This window comes from Gorilla gorilla, chromosome 10 (assembly GCF_029281585.2).
Source record: "Gorilla gorilla gorilla isolate KB3781 chromosome 10, NHGRI_mGorGor1-v2.1_pri, whole genome shotgun sequence".
In the NCBI taxonomy this organism is placed as follows: Eukaryota; Metazoa; Chordata; class Mammalia; order Primates; family Hominidae; genus Gorilla; species Gorilla gorilla.
This window is the reverse complement of record NC_073234.2, coordinates 102027292-102046767: the sequence shown is the minus strand read 5'-3', so window position 1 is coordinate 102046767 and position 19476 is coordinate 102027292. Positions and strand designations below refer to the sequence as shown.

At 32.4% G+C, this 19476-nt stretch overlaps 1 protein-coding gene across 4 annotated transcripts in view; it reads left to right on the top strand.

Moving 5' to 3' along the window:
• Nucleotides 1-19476, top strand: part of MGAT4C (MGAT4 family member C) — a 1374466-nt gene that overhangs the window by 673267 nt on the left and 681723 nt on the right. The gene's annotated exons all lie outside the window — the stretch shown is intronic.

The window sequence follows — 19476 nt, the reverse complement described above, 5'->3', positions numbered from 1 at the left end:
GTATCTAAAATAATTCTACAGCATACTCTACAAGCAAAATATCAATTAACTTCTCATTTAAAATTAAAACAAAATATTAGTTTAATAATGTTGAAAGTAAAAAGCCCCTATAGCTTTAATTTCTCTAGAAAAGAATAATTCTGTTGTGAGTACTAAAAAAATGACAAATTTTAGTATGATTATCTTTGTTAATACAGAATCATAATCAAGGATGTTTTTATTATAAAATAATGCCCATTCAAATGAGTTTAAGTGAAATAGGAATAAAAAATATGAAGGAATTAATTGCAAGGAATATAATGTGGCCACATTACAAATGTACATTTGCAGAGCACCTTCATTTATTTGCAGGGCTGCAAGATTTTTCATCTCTCTATGCATTTAAATTTTCCTCTCTGAAGAGTGGCTACTTAGGCGTGGTATTTCATTTTTTTGTTTTTCACAATTTTCATTTGACCATTGTTTTAGCTGTCATTGTCAGCAACAATAGTGCCAAATATATGGACACTTGAAACTGTTGTTTATGCCTACCTAATTCAGTCTATCAGCATTCAAAACTCCTCAAACAGACACAAAATTATTTGCCCAGCTAGAATCAGGTATTCATTCTCAGGCTTCCCAATCTCTTGCTTCATGTAAACAGCTGTATTGGAGGTTGGGTGTGGATGTGTTAACAAGAAAGAGAGTAACTGAGATCTCCAGCAACAAATCAAACAGAAATTTTAAAATCGTTCATGAGCTAAATGCATTTATTATATATTTTGGATTTCTGTCATAGGGGATGTAGGCAATTACTTCTTTTTAGCTGGACTTTAGGTGTCCAAAGTGTAAAATATGTCTATGGGGAAAGGTAATACACATGTGGGTTTAGTTATTCCATCCATAATCATCATTGAGAATAAAAATTAGGTTTGTATTTCTCCTACATCCATTGTCATTATATTAATTATGATTATGATTATTTCAAGTTTGAAAGAGAATGTTCTGGAGGAGGACATAGTGGTTGCTATAAACATAAGCAATGCAAGTAAGTTGCAAGAAAACTACTTATTATGAAGTTATGACCATCTAAAAATATTTCAGAAGTAATCATGTATGTCTTCAAACAGAGACTGATCTGGTTTGGTGTCTGTAAAAAGCATATCTTCAGATGTTTTCACCCAGTCATTACGTCACAGTCTCAAATAGACAATATCTTGTAAATTTGACTTGATTTATTGTTTCTAATTAAAAATAATCCTTAACATATTTTCTGTAATTCTCACAGTTGTCTATGAATATAAATTATTAGCCTGTTTTAACATCCTGTTTCATAAGTAAGCATTCATCTACTCATAGATTACAGTGTTAGTCTAAATGAAATCCAGTGATTTCATTTATTTTAATCACCCATCGACCTTTTTTAAAAAAGTGATATTATTAGAAAATAAAATTGTTGGAAGCTACGCTAGAAAGATTTATTTATGGGCTATTTTCAAAAGTTTACAATGTTAGGCATCTTGTGGGGAAGAAAAGTGATCATTAGGTCATAGCAGAATTTTATTTTTTAGTTATTGTATTTACTTGTAATTAATAAGCAAACTCATATTTAAGATGAATTCTAGATTGCCAATTAAAAAATAATACTCAAAATATTAATGGAGTTAGGTATTAAACAGATCTTTAACACAATATAGTTTTATAAGAACATTAATGACAAAACTTCTAATTTGAAACTTAAATTGTTGGACTTTAAAATTTATATCACTTGTTGCTCTGTGGCTACCTGAGATATTTAGCTGTTTGTTCATGCCAGGCATATCAATGATTTTTTTTGAATAAATAGATTTACAATTACTTGGATTCGGGCTTCAATTCCCTAATATTTCATATGGTTAATATACCATGAAGAAGAATCTGTGCTTCTCTAATAGATCACAGTAGTATAAATGGATTAGAACTTTTGTAAAAGGTGGATAGCACACACAATATATTACCACTTAACGTATCTTAATATTACATATAATTAGAATGTTAAATGCCACCAACTACACTTTATAAATTATAGCTAATGCACCTCTCACCAAAGACTTACTCACCTACTGAGCAGCCATCATATTTAAAGCCCTTTTTTAAGTGTTCTTATGCCCTCAAGGATAAGACAGGCTAAAGTAATGATACTTTTGGAACTGCACATAATCAGCTCCTATAAAAACATCTAGTCCTGATTCCAATTATGTTAATTCATTGCAGCAGGACTGTACATTTCAATCACCAAAGGGTTCAGTGCTTTTCTGAAGCCCCTTGGCAACACACAGGCAGTCCCTATGAAAGTATTTAGCAAATCCCTTTGTGATGCATGAGGGGTTTAAAGCAGTAATAAACCAATCCCTTTACATTGATAAATTCCTCTTAAGTCAATGAGGGCTTTGCAGGGACTGAAGTCTAAGGATTTTTCTTCTCCAGTTCAATCTCTACAAGAATCACAGATAATATATAGTAATACAGACATCTATTTTCAACTTCTAGACCCACTAGAGGGCAAGAGAATCATAAGTCAAATTAAAACCACAGTTTAAATCTGGGCTGCCCAATTTCAGTCCCTTGGAAAAGCTAGTGGCACTTTTCTGCAGCACTTGGTATTTAAATGTGTCACTGCTGTGTTCCTGTGCACCTAATGGAGCTCTCAATACACATTTCTGGCGCTGTAAGACAGGGTTACATTGCAATATGCTAGCTTTACCTATAGAACTCCTTTTGTAATAATGGGGTTCCTCTTTGAGTCCATAACAGAGTTTCTAGCATAAATTTCTACTGATGCAGAAGCACAACTATATTTGAAGGCACATAAGAAATATACTTGGTAGAACTCTAAGGTTATTATGAGTATTAACCTGCTCTCTGATGTAACTCTTTGTTGTAGGATATGTGGAGATTTTCCTTACAATTTTTTTCTTTTTCCAAATATGAAGCTATGTATTAGTGACTAATATGCCCAATGTTGTCAGAGGATATATATTCTGAGAGGAGAAGCTATTGTAAAATATAGAATGCCATGAAAAAGTATATTAAAGTTTATAACTCCAAAAGCATGACTTAATTAAGAATTGTGATCTGCAACAGCTATTTAGCAAACCTTGACTTTTTTCAATTTTCCAGACTGATGGTGCATTGCAGGAGGGGAAGTCTAGCAAGGGTTGTCCTACTGACTTTGAAATTCTTTTTAACATTTTTAATATTTTCAAATGTTTTAAATGTTCTAATTTATAAAATAGTATAGGTATTTTAAATATATGACTCAAAATCTACTCGGCAGAAGTTTTGATGTTGCAGATTATCAATACCCTACAGATATATTATTAAGATCTTGATATTTTACAGGATTTTTGGTTCAAAGTTTTAAAAGAATACATAAAATAATGGCCTTTAGATTTAAATAAGACCATATCTTCAGTTAAATGGTACATTTTCCTTCAATCTGGCTCTTGGCCAGGGATAAGCTTAAAAGCACCCAACTTAGTTTTTTATATAAAAAGTACATGTTGTCAAGTGGGCTCACAACAGCATCGACCTGCTTTACTCTCTTCTTATAACAGAATAATATTTGGCTTTTATATCTGCATAAAGAATGTATATCTGTGTCTCTGTATAATCCTTATTCTATTAAGATTTTAAATTATTTCTTATATTATAAATTAAAAGTTATTGTCTAATACCTAAAGCTGATCGAGTTTAAAGTATTCCTTAAACATCTACTACATTAAAGATCCTGTGTTAATAACTAGAAATAAAAAGCTCAACAATATTTTGCCTCACTCATCAAGGAGCTTATAGCCTACTAAATGAAAAGAACCTGTATATAGATCATTTCAATGAGTATAAAACTATTATAATAATGAAATTCCCTGAAGCTTATAGATTCAGGGAAGGGCATTCAGAGTGGTCTGAAGTACAGAGGTTTTTGGAAGAAGTAACACTTTTGTAGGTTCTCAAAAAATGCTTAGGTGTAAATATTAATATGTGAGAGCAAACAGAAATATGGAAAAAATCACCTATTGTTATTACTATAATCATTGAAACAAAATTACATGTGTTTAAATTCCTGAATAAATATAGCAGGGCTTACTATATGAAGCCCCTAAATAAAATTGTTATAATGGATTAAGATAAACAAACAACAAAAATGCATTGAAATTAAGAACTCCAATTTCAGAGTATACATAGGAAAAAAATCTGTGGAGAGAACAATTTTAAAACACGAGAAATTAGTATTGCTTGTAATTACATACGAATTTTGAGGAGTGACATTCATCACTACCAAAACTAGTCTAACAATTATATAAACAATTTACCTTGTACACTACAATATGATCATAATTAGATTAAAATGCTATCTTAGCCAGTTCTAGCTGCTATGACAAAATACCATAAACTGGGTGGCTTCAACGGCAAGCACTTATTTTCACAGTTCGGGAGTCCGGGACGTTCAAGATCAGGGTGCCTATCTATTCAACTCCCTCAGTGAATTTCAATTTTTGGTGAGGGCTCTCTTCCTGATTGGTAGATGTCTATCTTCTCATTATTTTCTCACATAGCCTTTCCTTGGTGTCTACACTGGGAATGCGATATACAGATCTTGTGACTCCTCCTCTTTTTCACAAGGGTATTAATTTCACCATGAAAGCCCCACCCTCATGACCTAATCTTACTCTAATAACCTCCCAAAGGCCCCATCACCAAATAATATTACATTGTAGACTAGGTTTCAACAGATGAATATGCTCACCATGTTTTCTGACAACAAAACCACATCAAAATTATGTGAATTATAACATTAAAATATTAACATTGTCATGTGAAGTTGATAGGAAATTAGAGTATTCAAATGAACACTCAACGACAGTGTTGGATTCAAAACAATATTTTTTTCTCCACAATAACTTATGGCCTTTATGTTTCTAGACTAAATTTACATCTTTTTATATAATACAAATAATTGAATAAATAACCCTAAACATAAACCTAAATTGAACCTTCTTGTGTTCAACAGAGCCTGAAATTTGGAAACAGTTAAATTTACCCTTTATTCATTGAATAAAGATTTATTTGGCAATCACATTGCTAGACCCTGAAGTCACAATAGTAAACAAGAAAAATATGTCCTTTGCCCTCATGGGTCTTACTGGCAACGGACGAAAAAAATTGACTAAGTTTATTTAAACAAACAAACGTTAAAAGAAACAGGAACATATAACTTGAGGCCCTAAACCTGGTACAGGGAATTAGGAAGACTTCTGGGAGAAAATGACACTAAAATTCAGATACTCATGTAGTTTATCATAATGCTGATAAACGTTCATTAGGGAGTCAACTAACTTATCATATAGTGAATATCTGGTGTTCTTGACATGTAGAATTTAGTCGCCCTTCATTCCACAAAATACTTTTTATCATTCTGAGTAATTTTATATATCAGATGGGGGCTGTAAGCCAGCTAAGAATTGTAACATGTGATCTAGAGTAAAGACAATTAGTGTATTTGAGGTCAATAAAACCCAAGAAGAATTTCCTAGGAATCATAAAAATACACCCATTTTAAGACAGGCAATGATTTAATTCAAAAGTAATATATAATGACAGAGTGCAGAACTGAGAAAAGAGAAAAATCAGGCTCTCTTCATCAGTATCATTTGAAACCTTGATCAATTTACATAAACACCTGAAACTGTGTCTCTAGATTTCAGACTTAGGTGAAGCAAAATATTTTCTAACTTCTTGAGCAAGTTTGGCTTAAGTTAGATTTATTTTGAATGCAAAAGAAAAACCCTAATTGATGATACGTGCAATAATCAAAGTAATTGTATTTTTTTCTGCATAAAATCCACGCCAAATTTAATGACTCAAAACAAGAACAATATATAATTCCTCATGATTCTTTGAGTGGCTGTATATTTTCTCTCTGCCGTCATGTGGGATAACTCATGGGACTGCAGTCAGCTTGTAGGTCAACAGGGGACCAGTCTCTCTTGGAACAGGTGGGAAGCTTAGCTCAGTTGGGCCGGTGTTTCCATGTCTCTCATCTTCCATGAGGCTGTTTTGGGCTTCATTACATGATAGTCCAACGTTGTCAACAGCAAGACTGGCCAAGCACTAATGAGCAACCACTTTGAAAGCCTCTGCTGTGTCACCTTGGCTAATGTCACTTTGGCCAAACCAATTTGCACGGTACAAACTAAATTTAGCCTGGCTTGATCACAATACATACATGTATCAAAACATAATATTCTACCCCATACATATATGCAATTATTATATGTCAGTTAAAATAAAATAAAACAATACATAAATAAATTTGAGACATAGAGATATAAATTCCTCTTGATTGCAGGAGTCATATTGTGAAGAGTCTACACACTGGGATGAGAGAAACATGTGACCATTTTGGCCATATACTAAAATGAGGCTTTAGACAGAAGTGAACTTGTAACAGAAGTGAACACAAGAAAATATTTACAGAGAGAAAAATAAAGTAGAAAATAAAATAGCCAGAGCCGCATAAAATGTGACATTTCCTAGACAGAATACATTGAAATAATATGATCAACTTAGATTTTCTTTTCTCTAGAGAACTTGTAGTCTATACTCAGATTGAATTATAATAGTGTTTCTGGATTTTTGAAATCTCAAAGACACTAAGTTTCACAATCATGTTCTCATAATACAAGCAGACATACAACATTATACATCTTATTTTCACAACACTTTATTTTGTACCTAGAATACAGTATATGTTCAATGAATATTTATTGAATAAATCAGGTGAATTTTTATGCTTGGCAATATGCAAGAACTCGAAAACAATAATTTGTATCGAAGAAAAGCCACTTATCCTGGTCTTTAACCATAGCCATTTTACCACCTTTCTAACCAATGCTGCTTCGCTAATAGATTTTATATAAATGTTGCCCATCCTCACTTTTTTCCAAATTTGCTGTCATTTTGACAGACTTGATGGATTTTTTCTATTATTCCAATTATTTTACAGACAAATCTTAGAAATATGCTGCACTCAATGAAAAGAAATACTTCTTTCCTCCTTCAGTCTTGCTTCTAAATTTATCACTTGAGACTTTGAAAAAATATTTTTATTCATTTTGCTTTAAATAAAACTGATTGGAACAATACTGAATATATAGATTAATTAAAAGTATTCCTTTATTTTACAGGGGGTGGGAAACTTCAATAATTACAGAATAGTGCCAAGGAGCATGTTAAGCATAGGCATTACCTATATTGAGTAGAAAAATAATAACTAGAATCTCACTAAATAATGCTGTTTTTAATTTCCTGGTGTGGTTACATTTTACTTTTGAAAACAAGGGTAAAAGGCCACTGCTGTCAAGAAGAATGAAATGTAGAAAGTATCTGCCATATAGATTTGGCATAGGATCATAAAATATTGAATTGTAAAATTTTAAAACAGATTTATGAGAGAAATGCTTCCACATAATTCCACTGCCCTGAATACCTTAAAAACTTGCTGAGATTTTAAACTTTGAAGATTTAAGAAAGTGTAGAGTATAGGGATAGAAATTATTGCCAAGATTGTACTTTATTGCTTGCTGAATATTGTTCCCTGTCTGAAAATGCCTTGACACAGGTGACTGATTTTTACCACCGAGCATTTCTTCTGTAATGGTCCCACGCTATACTGAGATGATTTAAATTTTATAATTCTGAAAACATTAATGAGAAAAAATGTATTTAATGTTGCTTATCATTTTGTATTAAAATTCATATATATAATACATGAGTGATCTCAGTAGAATAAAATTTTAATTTTTAAGAAGTAAATACTCAGTGTCCCTGCTAGCCTCTTCCATCCCAGGCCAATACCCAGAAATATGCACTGCTAAAGGTTGTGTTTCATTCAATTAGAACTTTTTCTTGGTATTTATAAATGCTATATTTTTTATATCATATACATGTAATGCATTTTTCAGCTATGAACACAGACTATTTTAAATATAATGTATTTATAAATAATATATAGATATGATTTTGCACAGAAGTATTCATATATATGAGACCACATATGTATATAAGTTGTTAACTTAAATTTTAAATAACATTTGCATGGAAGCACAACATACAAAAGAATGCAGAAATCACAATGGGTCTGCTCAGTGATTAAGTAACCATACCTAACTCAAAATATAGAACATTACCAGCATGTTAGAAGTTCCTATGTTCTCTTCTAGTAAATAAATGCTCTTGTCTTCCTAAACTTCATCAAAATCATGACTTTTTATACCGTATATTAGGTTTGCATGTATTTTTAATTAAATTAATAATATGTCTGGTTACATTATATAGATAAAATTAAATTTTATTTTTATATGCTATTCATATATTTTCATTGTTGATGAAAATCTAATATAATCTATTCGTTGATCTATTCATCAGTCTACAATTGCTGGACTTTGGGCTAAAAGAGCAATGCAGTGAAGCTTCTTGTGTACATACAGGCATTTTGCATTTGGCTCGTTGATACTTCGGAGTAGAATTGCTAGGTTACAGGGTATGTATATGTCTATTTTTAGTAGATAATGCCTAAGAGTTTTCTAATACAATAATACAAATTTGAACTTCCATCAGCAATATGGTGGATATACTAATACCTTACATTGTTGCCAACACTTGTTATTACTATTCTTAAAATTCTATTTATTCTGATTTGTTTGCAATAATACATAGTTTTCATCTTAACTTGCTAAGTATAAATGAGCATTTTCTAATGTGACTGACCATTTTAAAATATATCTGAAGTTTGAATATCCTCTTTGAGAATTCCTGTTCGAGTCTATCAATTTTAAGTAAGATTCTTAGTTTATTCTTATTGATTTAAGTGAGCTTTAGTGTATTGTGAATATAAACTCTTTGTCAGTTGTATCTTTTTCCACACTTGAAATTATTTTCCATTCACACACAGTCTATGTTAATTAATAAAGCGTTATAATTCTAATATAATCAAAGTGATTATAAAAAGCTTAAGAAATAGTAAATTTATTGTTCTAAGTTAACTTTCTCTAGTCAAAATTCATAAATAAAACTATAAAAATGTAGAACCTGAATTATTTTTTACAGTTAACCTTAAATTCCACCTATAATGTATTACATTTTATTATTCTTATTGAGATTAATTCACAAAACAACAAATTCACCTTTTAAAGTATACAATTTAGTGTATTTTACTATATTCATAAAAGTTTTACAATAATCACTCTATACCTATTGAGATTAATTCACAAAACAACAAATTCACCTTTGAAAGTATACAATTTAGTGTATTATCACATATTTATAAAGTTTTACAATAATCACTCTAATTCCAGAATATCTTCATTAACCCAAAAGAAACCAGATACCCATTAGCAGTCACATCTCATTTTCCCCTCCAGCCCTCCTTGTAAACCACTTTCTGTTTCTATGAATTTGTCTATTTTGGACACTTCATACAAATATAATCATAAAATGATTAGCCTTTTGTGTGTAGCTTCTTTCATTTAGTATAATGATTTCAAGATTCACCTATGTTGTAGCATGAGTCAGTATTTTATTCATTTTTATAGATCAATATTACTGCTTTGAGTGGGTATGTCACATTTTGTTTATTGTGTATCAATTAATGAATATTCAGTCTATTTCTACTTTGGGCTATTATAAACAATGTGGTTATGACTATTCATGAAAATGTTTTGTGTTTGCATATGTTTTCAATTATTTTGAGCATTGCTATGATTTGAATGTATCCCCCAAAGTTCATATGTTGGAATCCTAATCCCCACTGCAATAGTGTTGAGAAGTGGGACCTAACGGCAGGTGTATAGGTCATGGCGGCTCTGCCTTCACGAATAAATTAATGCTGTTATTGTGGGTTCATTATCACAACAGTGGGCTTGTTATAAAAGCGAGTTTGGCCATCTCTTTCTCCCTTGCTATTTCTCGAGCTGTCTTGCCCTTCTGCCTTCCACCGTGAGATGATTTTGTTTTCTTTATAAATTACCTAGTATATAGTATTCTGCTATAACAACACAGAACAGACTCAGAAAAGTATATGCCTAACAGTGGAATTGCTAGGTACTATGGTAACTCTAAGTTTAATTTTTTGAAGACTGTTAAGGCATTTTTCTAAGCAGTCACATCATTTTACATCCCCGAAATCATGTATGAAGGTTTCATTTTTGCCATATCCTCATCAAAACTTATCTTCTGTCTTTTTTATTATAGGTTTCCTAATGTATATGTGGTATCACATAGATATACATATAAAATATATATGTGTATATATACACATGCATATATATGTATATATATACATATAAAATATATATACATATAAAATGTTTTATGAAAAACATAAAAATATTATATATTCTCAAAACATGTTAATATAATGAGCAATGTAATCTAATTAGGAAAATGAAAGAAATAAAGACAAAACCTTACAGGTGAATGTCCAATGAGTTTGAATGATTTCTCTAATGTCAAATTTTTAGTATCTGGCATAACCTAGTCTTGTGACTCCTTTACATGCTCCTGCCAGGACACTATTAATTCAAATTTAATTTGCAAACTCCTCTCAGTCTTTTGGCAAATGCTGGAGCTTGAAGCCCTTTACTCAGCAACATTAATAATAGTATTCTATCATGTATAACATAACACAGGGTATTCTATTATGTTATATTTACCAAAAATATTTCAATATTGATGGATTATGAATTCTCCTAACTTGTTAATAACTTGTTCTAACCCTCTTCTGTAGAGTTTCTTTCCATGAAGTGTTGCCAATGGAAAAGAATGAAAAGCCATGTAGATTTATGCACACTTGGTCATTTAAACTGATCAGGAACATATTAGCAGGGTAAATGGCAAGAGAGAGAAACTTCCAAGATATTATTTAGCTAATAGGTTGAACAAATGTGTTTTTATACGTATCTCAAATTCTTGGCTATATAATCTCCGTCTTTGTTCACAGCGTTAATTCCTTCTTATCTCCATATCAATTACTCCTCCAATTTGTAGTAACAATAATGCCACAACTACACACTCTCTTTCTATTTGTCATTCCTATTTCGTTCTTGCACTTTTAAGTAGCATGTAAAATAAGATATGGTCCTCCTGACTCAAACATGGTCCTATTGACAAAATATTTTACTAAATGAATACGTAACACTTTATCAAAATTATTTCTTAGGAAAAACAGGTAATATATTTCCAAGCAAACATGAGCATTTATAGAACAATTGACATGTTTCTTTCTCCATACATTATTTCACTTAATGATATATCTTTAGTTAAATACTAATGTTCCTTCCCAATCAGGACTATATTTGAATTGTATATTATTCTCCTTTTTTGCGGAGGTTATGTTTTCCTTTGCTTTCATCAGATGTTCTCTGTTAATTTGCTGTTATCACAGCAATCCTATTTCAGCTAAACATAGTTGCCTATATATCTCTGCAGTAATTCTTCAGTCTGTTTGTTCAGTAAGCTGGAGAAAAGCAATCAAAATCGGCACCGTCACCTTCTCTCCGCATTCATTCTTATCAGGGATCAGTACCTCTCCTTAGAATTCTTTATTTTTATTTTTATTTTTTTATTATTATACTTTAAGTTTTAGGGTACATGTGCACAATGTGCAGATTAGTTACATATGTATACATGTGCCATGCTGGTGTGCTGCACCCATTAACTGGTCATTTAGCATTAGGTATATCTCCTAAAGCTATCCCTCCCCTCTACCCCCACCCCACAACAGTCCCCAGAGTGTGATGTTCCCCTTCCTGTGTCCATGTGTTCTCATTGTTCAATTCCCACCTATGAGTGAGAATATGTGGTGTTTGGTTTTTTGTTCTTGCGATAGTTTACTGAGAATGATGATTTCCAATTTCATCCATGTCCTTACAAAGGACATGAACTCATCATTTTTTATGGCTGCATAGTATTCCATGGTGTATATGTGCCACATTTTCTTAATCCAGTTTATCATTGTTGGACATTTGGGTTGGTTCCAAGTCTTTGCTATTGTGAATAGTGCCGCAATAAACATACATTTTTTTTCAGCACCACACCACACCTATTCCAAAATTGACCACATAGTTGGAAGTAAAGCTCTCCTCAGCAAATGTAAAAGAACAGAAATTATAACAAACTGTCTCTCAGACCACAGTGCAATCAAACTAGAACTCAGGATTAAGAAACTCACTCAAAACCGCTCAACTACATGGAAACTGAAAAACCTGTTCCTGAATGACTACTGGGTACATAACGAAATGAAGGCAGAAATAAAGCTGTTCTTTGAAACCAACAAGAACAAAGACACAACATACCAGAATCTCTGGGACACATTCAAAGCAGTGTGTAGAGGGAAATTTATAGCACTAAATGCCCACAAGAGGAAGCAGGAAAGATCCAAAATTGACACCCTAACATCACAATTAAAAGAACTAGAAAAGCAAGAGCAAACACATTCAAAAGCTAGCAGAAGGCAAGAAATAACTAAAATCAGAGTAGAACTGAAGGAAATAGAGACTCAAAAAACCCTTCAAAAAATTAATGAATCCAGGAGCTGGTTTTTTGAAAGGATCAACTAAATTGATAGACCACTAGCAAGACTAATAAAGAAGAAAAGAGAGAAGAATCAAATAGATGCAATAAAAAATGATAAAGGGGATATCACCACCGATCCCACAGAATTCTTAAAACTTATGGACAGGTTGAAATAACTTTCCATTTGTATTAGGAGTTCTGCTTTTAAAAATTTGACATATTTCTATCTAAACTTTATTCAATCAAAATAACTCAAGTACTTATTACCATAGCAAACTATACTATTGTAGCATTTAACTTGAGAATAAATAGTGAATACAGTAGTGGTTATTCAAAACAGTCCTCCTAGAATGTAAAATACTTATATATAGTGGGTAAAGCTATCTTTTTAATTAATATGCTAACTTGTTTTTATTCTAAGATATTTCTTCTTAAATATATTTATGGGGTACAATGTGAGGTTTATGTTTATATTAATTTGTTAAAAGTCTTCTTTTTGAATAATTAGAAAATGAAACAAAATTGAGCATAAATAAGAATGGGTTAGTTTAAAATCAAATTTATTTGAAAAAATAAGTGTAACTATATATATATGATGTTTCATAATTTAGAATTTTAGGAAATTTATATCTGATTGGGCCTGTCACTAGCTGATTAAGTAGCCAGCACAGGAAGCCAATCAGAGGAGGAAAGTAATCAAAGAAACCTTATAATCTTGATGTTGCTAAATTTTCTGTTTCAGATTTGGGAGGTTTGAGTTGTTGATTCCAATCAAAACTAAAGTTAAATCATTGAAAATATCAACAGCTATTGGATATCTATTATACGGCATTTAAATGATTTTCTCCATTCCTATTGGGAGCTTTTATTTGACGCGTAAGATACATTATGAGCAACTATTATGCCAGATAATTGTAAAATGATAATTTTGCTCAACTTCAGCTAATATAGGCATAAACTGTTCTTGGCAATCAAAGAACTTAGACACTTTTTAATATTTTACTTTATAAAATCAAATAAATGTATTTTTTCATATGATTCTGGCTGCCTCCATTTGTATTCTTCTAAATATTTGATAGGTTGACTTTGCATTTCCTCACTTTTTGTTTCACCTAAATTTACCTTGTAATTCAGGCAAAATATATATTTTTTTATGTTCATTGAGAATGTCCCAAAAACCAATAATAGAAAATACTTATACAAAGTTCTCTTATTGATAGACTACTTCAGATGACTGTTGGAGAATTTGTGATGAAATAGCATTAGTATTAAAATAAAGAATAGATTGCCTGATGTAAAATGTAAATCAATACACAGAGACAAATAAGTCTACTTTGTTTTGAAATGTATCTTCATTATCAGATGGATTTTTACAAGAAACAAAAATATCATTATGCCCAAGGTAAAGCAAAATAATTTTGGTAAATGACATTGTGCAACAGAGAGCAGAGTGTCCCAAAGATGAAGAGGCTGGAATTTAAACTGAGTATAAAAAGGGCCAAAGTGATTATTGAGATTTTCAAATTGTTATTTTTCAAGATAATATTTATATCTGCAAAACCAATAGATAGATTATTTTTAAAAATGACATTTTTTACATCATATTGCACTATAATGGAAAGATATTAGGGCTCTCAAGTTTACTATGAAGAACTTGAAATAGAAACCAATAATTGAATTCCATGTAATGAATGCTATTATAAAAGTTTCACAGCAGTGCAGAAATAAAATGGATAATGGGTTCCAGGCCTGAGAAGAAAGCAGAGTTTCATAGTACACAGCTGTTTGAGGAAAAATTAATATGGTCAGAGTATTTATTTATAATAAAATATTGTTCATGCTCACCTTTAGCTTCTATAGTCAGATTTCTTGTATATTAGTCACTAGTCTTACAGAGCTGTTACCTGGCACAAGTAAATTAAACTTGGCAGTTCTTTTATCTGAAACATGGAGACCCAAATTTTACTTAACTCAGAGAATTGTGGCTATTGATTACAATAATATATAAAAAGCATAGAGAATAAAAGCAAGCTCTGGTTTCTTTTCTTATAAAGGTACTAATCCCATCATGAATGTCCCATATTTATTACCTCATCTTATCCTAATTACATCCCCAAAGCCCAATTTCCAAATACTACCATATAGGTAGATAGAACTTCAAAATGTGAATTTGAATAGAGCACAGACATTCAGTCCATAACAGGGCCTCTAGATGTGCTGATTCATAACTTTGTGGTCAGCTGTCCAGGGTAATGTCTAAAAGCCTTTCTCATAGGAAAGTGCCTGCTCAACAAAGCTCCTCAAAAGCAATTAAATTGAACTGGTATTTTCAGGAAGCTATTAGGGGGCAAAGAATAAGTCTACTACATGTACTAAGAACACAGTTCTAGTTCCCTTAGAGATTTAATTTCTGCCATATTATATGCAGTAAGTCCAACATTTGATTTTTTTGTTAGATAAAAATTAACAGGTAAATTGTTTACGGATAAAATTAATACAATAATTTTTAAAGACAAAGAGGGCACAAAACAATTTAACAAGGAGGAAGTCTGCATACAGGGTCTAACTACATGCTGCTTGGCCATGTTCTCTGAAGTATTAAAATAATCATGCACAAATAGTATAAAATGTCTGAGTAATTTGGTTTCAGCAAAAATAGCTGTACATAAAAAGAATGCATTATCTAAAGCCTCATGATATAGTTAGAGGAAATATGAAAATTTGTATAGTCCTATCAGACTAAGATGTATGTAGATAACGTGGGTATATCTGTCTGCTCCTGAAGAAGGAAGTGCTACTGATTGAAATATTTTGAAGAGGTTCTGAGTTACTATGATTTATGGGAAAAATGAGATTTAAAATGCATTGACTTGATAATCATAGGAAATGAAATCTTGGTGCCATTTTAACTGGCCAGAGGAGCTTTAACAAGTTATACCTAGCATATTTGAAACGAAGTAGTGGGAAGTGAGAATATCCTCCTAAGTCAAAGAGAAGCACTGGAAGAGTTTTTACTTCAGAAATAAAGTTAAGGACAGGAATTCCATAAAGTGGAGGAGAAGCTTTATAAATCTGGCCTGATTATAACCTTAACATATTTGGCTACTAGGCTAAAACTCAAACATTAAAATAATCCTGGGTATTCACTCAGGGAGAGAATTTTGTTACATTAAATGAAATGGAATCAGAATTGTGTAGTCTGAAATCCTAGAATACCAAGCTAAAATTTTAAAAAGTTGTGAAAAAGATATGCAACTCAGAGTACCTGAATATATAAAATGAAAATGTAGCCTATAGCACTGCTTCCTAGCTGCTTATTACCATGAACAAATATTTATGTTCAATATATAATCAGTAGGAATGATCCAGATAGTAGAAGATTAGAGGCTATTGCCCATGGGAATCAAAAACTGTAATCAATGAATGCTACTTTGGAACTCATTTCTGTACAGAATTGTCCGGTTATAATCAGTCAGTGGCTATGACTCCAGAAAAATTTGGAATATAAGCTCTAAAGGTGATGTATAATCCTCCTTCTACTTGCTACAGGGGACAAAAAACAGGATATGTCTGGGAAGGAAATACCCTTAATAACGACCAACACTTAATACGAACAAATTACTATGTTGAAATATGCTGATAAAGATGTAATTATGGAATTATTATAGGGCACAGCAAATAAGTGTGAAATAAATATTTTTATAATATTGACCGTGTAAATGATTTACTTTGATAATTTAAAAGGATAATCTCTAGTACTCTTTAAAATATATAAAACAACTGCCAAATTTACACAAGATTGACAATAAAGTCACAAATTAGCAATTCGGTCTACTTGCTAAAAGCAATATATTATTTTATAAAGGTTATTCAGTTGTTAAACAACATGAAAATTTCTCTCTGTGGAAAAGTATCATTTACTTACCTGAAAATATCTTTCCCAATCCAGTTAACCCCTTGGATATTTGAATTATTTGATGACAATAATGTATGAAAAGCATAGAGAGAAAAAGCAAGCTCTGGTTTCTTTTCTTATAAAGGTACTAATCCCATCATGATGGCCCTGCCTTTATGACCTCATCTTATCCTAACTACATCCCCAAAGCCCAGTCTCCAAATACTAACATATAGGTAGATCGAACTTCAAAATGTGAATTTGAATAGAGCACAAACATCCTAGAGTACTATTGACACAGTAGTAAGATATTTTGAGGGAACTTACTGGGGATATAATCATTACTGTGGAAGGTTTATAATTTTAAGAAAGCTAATGAGTTAATAAGGTGACTCTACAAAAACACAAGCCAAGAAGTGTATTTCAGTACAGTCACGTGTTGCTTAATAAAGGGGTTAGATTCTCAGAAATTTGTCCTTAGGCAATGTCCTCATGCAAACATTATACAGTACAATTACACAAAGCTAGCTGGTCTACTAGTACTAGCCTACTACACACCAAGGCTATATGGTATAGCCTATTGCTCCTAGGCTACAAACCTGTGCAGCACGTTACCGTACTGAATACTGTAGGCAATTGTAACACAATGGCAAGTATTTTTGTATCTACACATATCTAAATATAGGAAAGGAACAGGGTATGGTGGCTCACTCCTGTAATCTCAGCACACTGGGAGGCCAATGCAGGAAGATCTCTTGAGCCCAGGAGTTCAAGACCAGCCTTGGAAAGAGTGGAATCTCATCTCTACTAAAAATTACAAAAAAAAAAAAAATTACCTGAACATGGTTGCATGCTGAGTAGTCCTAGCTACTCAGGAGACCAAGGTGGGAGCATCCCTGGAGCCCAGAAGTTCAAGATTGCAGTGAGCTATGATTGCACCATGGAACTCCAGCCTGGGCAAAAGTGCAAGATCCTATCTTAACATACATACACATACACACACACACACACACACACAATGTATATAGAAAAGGTACAGTAAAAATGTGGTATAATCTTATGGAACTACCATGGTATATCTGGTCCATTTTTTACTGAAACATAATTATGTGACACATGATTATATTGGATTTCAGGAGAGAATGAGACATAATTCTACTTATGAAACACTGAGGAGAAGCATTCGGGCACTCACCCACAATACACCTGGCCTACATTAATATCTGCTAATAATGGTGCTAGTACTGTTTCTATACTATGTAATTGATGTGTGACTGAGACCTTATTGCACTAACTGAACAGGCCAACATCAGCTGGAATTTATGCCCTCACTTGTTTGAGAGTGGTCACAGGTTTAATTAACTTGTCTTACACCAGCAACCAAAGAATCTGACTGGTTCTTCACCTTCATGAGGTTATAAAATTGGCATTTGACTTTCTGAAGATGCAAAAACCAGAGAATCACATAACTAACTTGGCAGTTCAGATGCATAAAGACAGAGCCTGTGATCAGTGGTGCAGAAAAAGAAAGAGAGAAAATACTATAAGGAAACTTGTAAGATGACCTAACAGTGGAAGCAACTGAATTCATAAAGCAATAGGAGGCACAAAGAGACTAGAAAATTTTTCTAGGTAAAAAGCTCAGTAACGGGTAAGAGCTACAATTACTGAGGATGTGTTTATGCCAACAGGATTATAAATGTTTTACCTGGATTTCTTGATTTAATCTTTGTGTGTGGGACACACCCTGAGCTGACCACCAGTGAGTCACATGTTTACATAATCTCCTTCTTTTCATGAAGGCTGAACCTATGACTTGCTGCTCGTCAAGAGAATATGGTAAAGAATATGGAAATCACTGTCGTGACTATTTTAGCTTATATAAGATTCCATTTTGCAGACAAGAATAAGACAGTCTCCAGCTGGTCCTGAAGAGGTAAGTTGTCTTATTAATAGAAGACCCGTGAGATGGCCTGAGAAGGCTTCATGGCAGGGAATTATAGGACGCTTTTTGTAGCTGACAGCAGCTCCAGGATGGCAGCCAGCAAGAAAATAGGAACACCAGTCACACAAAACAAGACATTGAATTCAGCTAACCTTCACATGGAGCTTCAAAGAGAGCTCTGAGCTCCAAAAGGAATGCAGCCAAAACAATTGCCTTGTGAAACCCTGAGCAGATCTTGATAAACTGTGCTAGACTCTTGACTCACAGGAACTATAATAATTGTATCTTGTTTTAACCAGCGAAACTTGTGGCAATTTGTTACAAAACAATAGATAATCAACACACCTTAAAACAACTCCATAAATTCAGTCCTATTATTCTAAATGTGGTAACTGAAGTATAGATGGATTAAATAACCTCATGAAGTTTACACAATTGGTAAATCTTTGAACTAGGATCTGAATCCAGGTAACACCTGGCAGATTAAAAGGCAATGACTTTCTGCAGTCATGATTTCAAGTATAGAAAATTAGAAAATTTACTGTTAAATAATCAGAACTGCTTTTAGTCTACTAATCTGTATGTCCTCTAACTGACTGTGAATTATTTTCTCAATTTCAACAAACCTGTTGAGAAAGTTTTAATTTTTATATCCTCATATCTTCAGTATATACTTACAATAAGCTCCATTTAATTATATTAACCGGAACATGTTTCTGTTTCCCCGTTGTTTCCTTCACATCAGAGTTAGAAACACCCATGCGAAGGTGTATTTATGTTTCACCTGTTGCCCACTGCTATAATAAAAAAAAATCTCGAGCAAAATAAAGGAATTTACACAATTCATACACAAGTATGGAGGAGGCAACTTAATGATCTAAGAATCTCATTTCATCCCTGAGTTTCTCAGATGAACTCCTAGAATTATGGCTAAAAAACAAAATATGATTAAATCTTATCGTCTAGTTTACCCATTAGGTTTTACATAAAGCAAACATTTTACCGTAAGTGCAATAAGAATGGCAACAACTATTTCAGTTTTAGA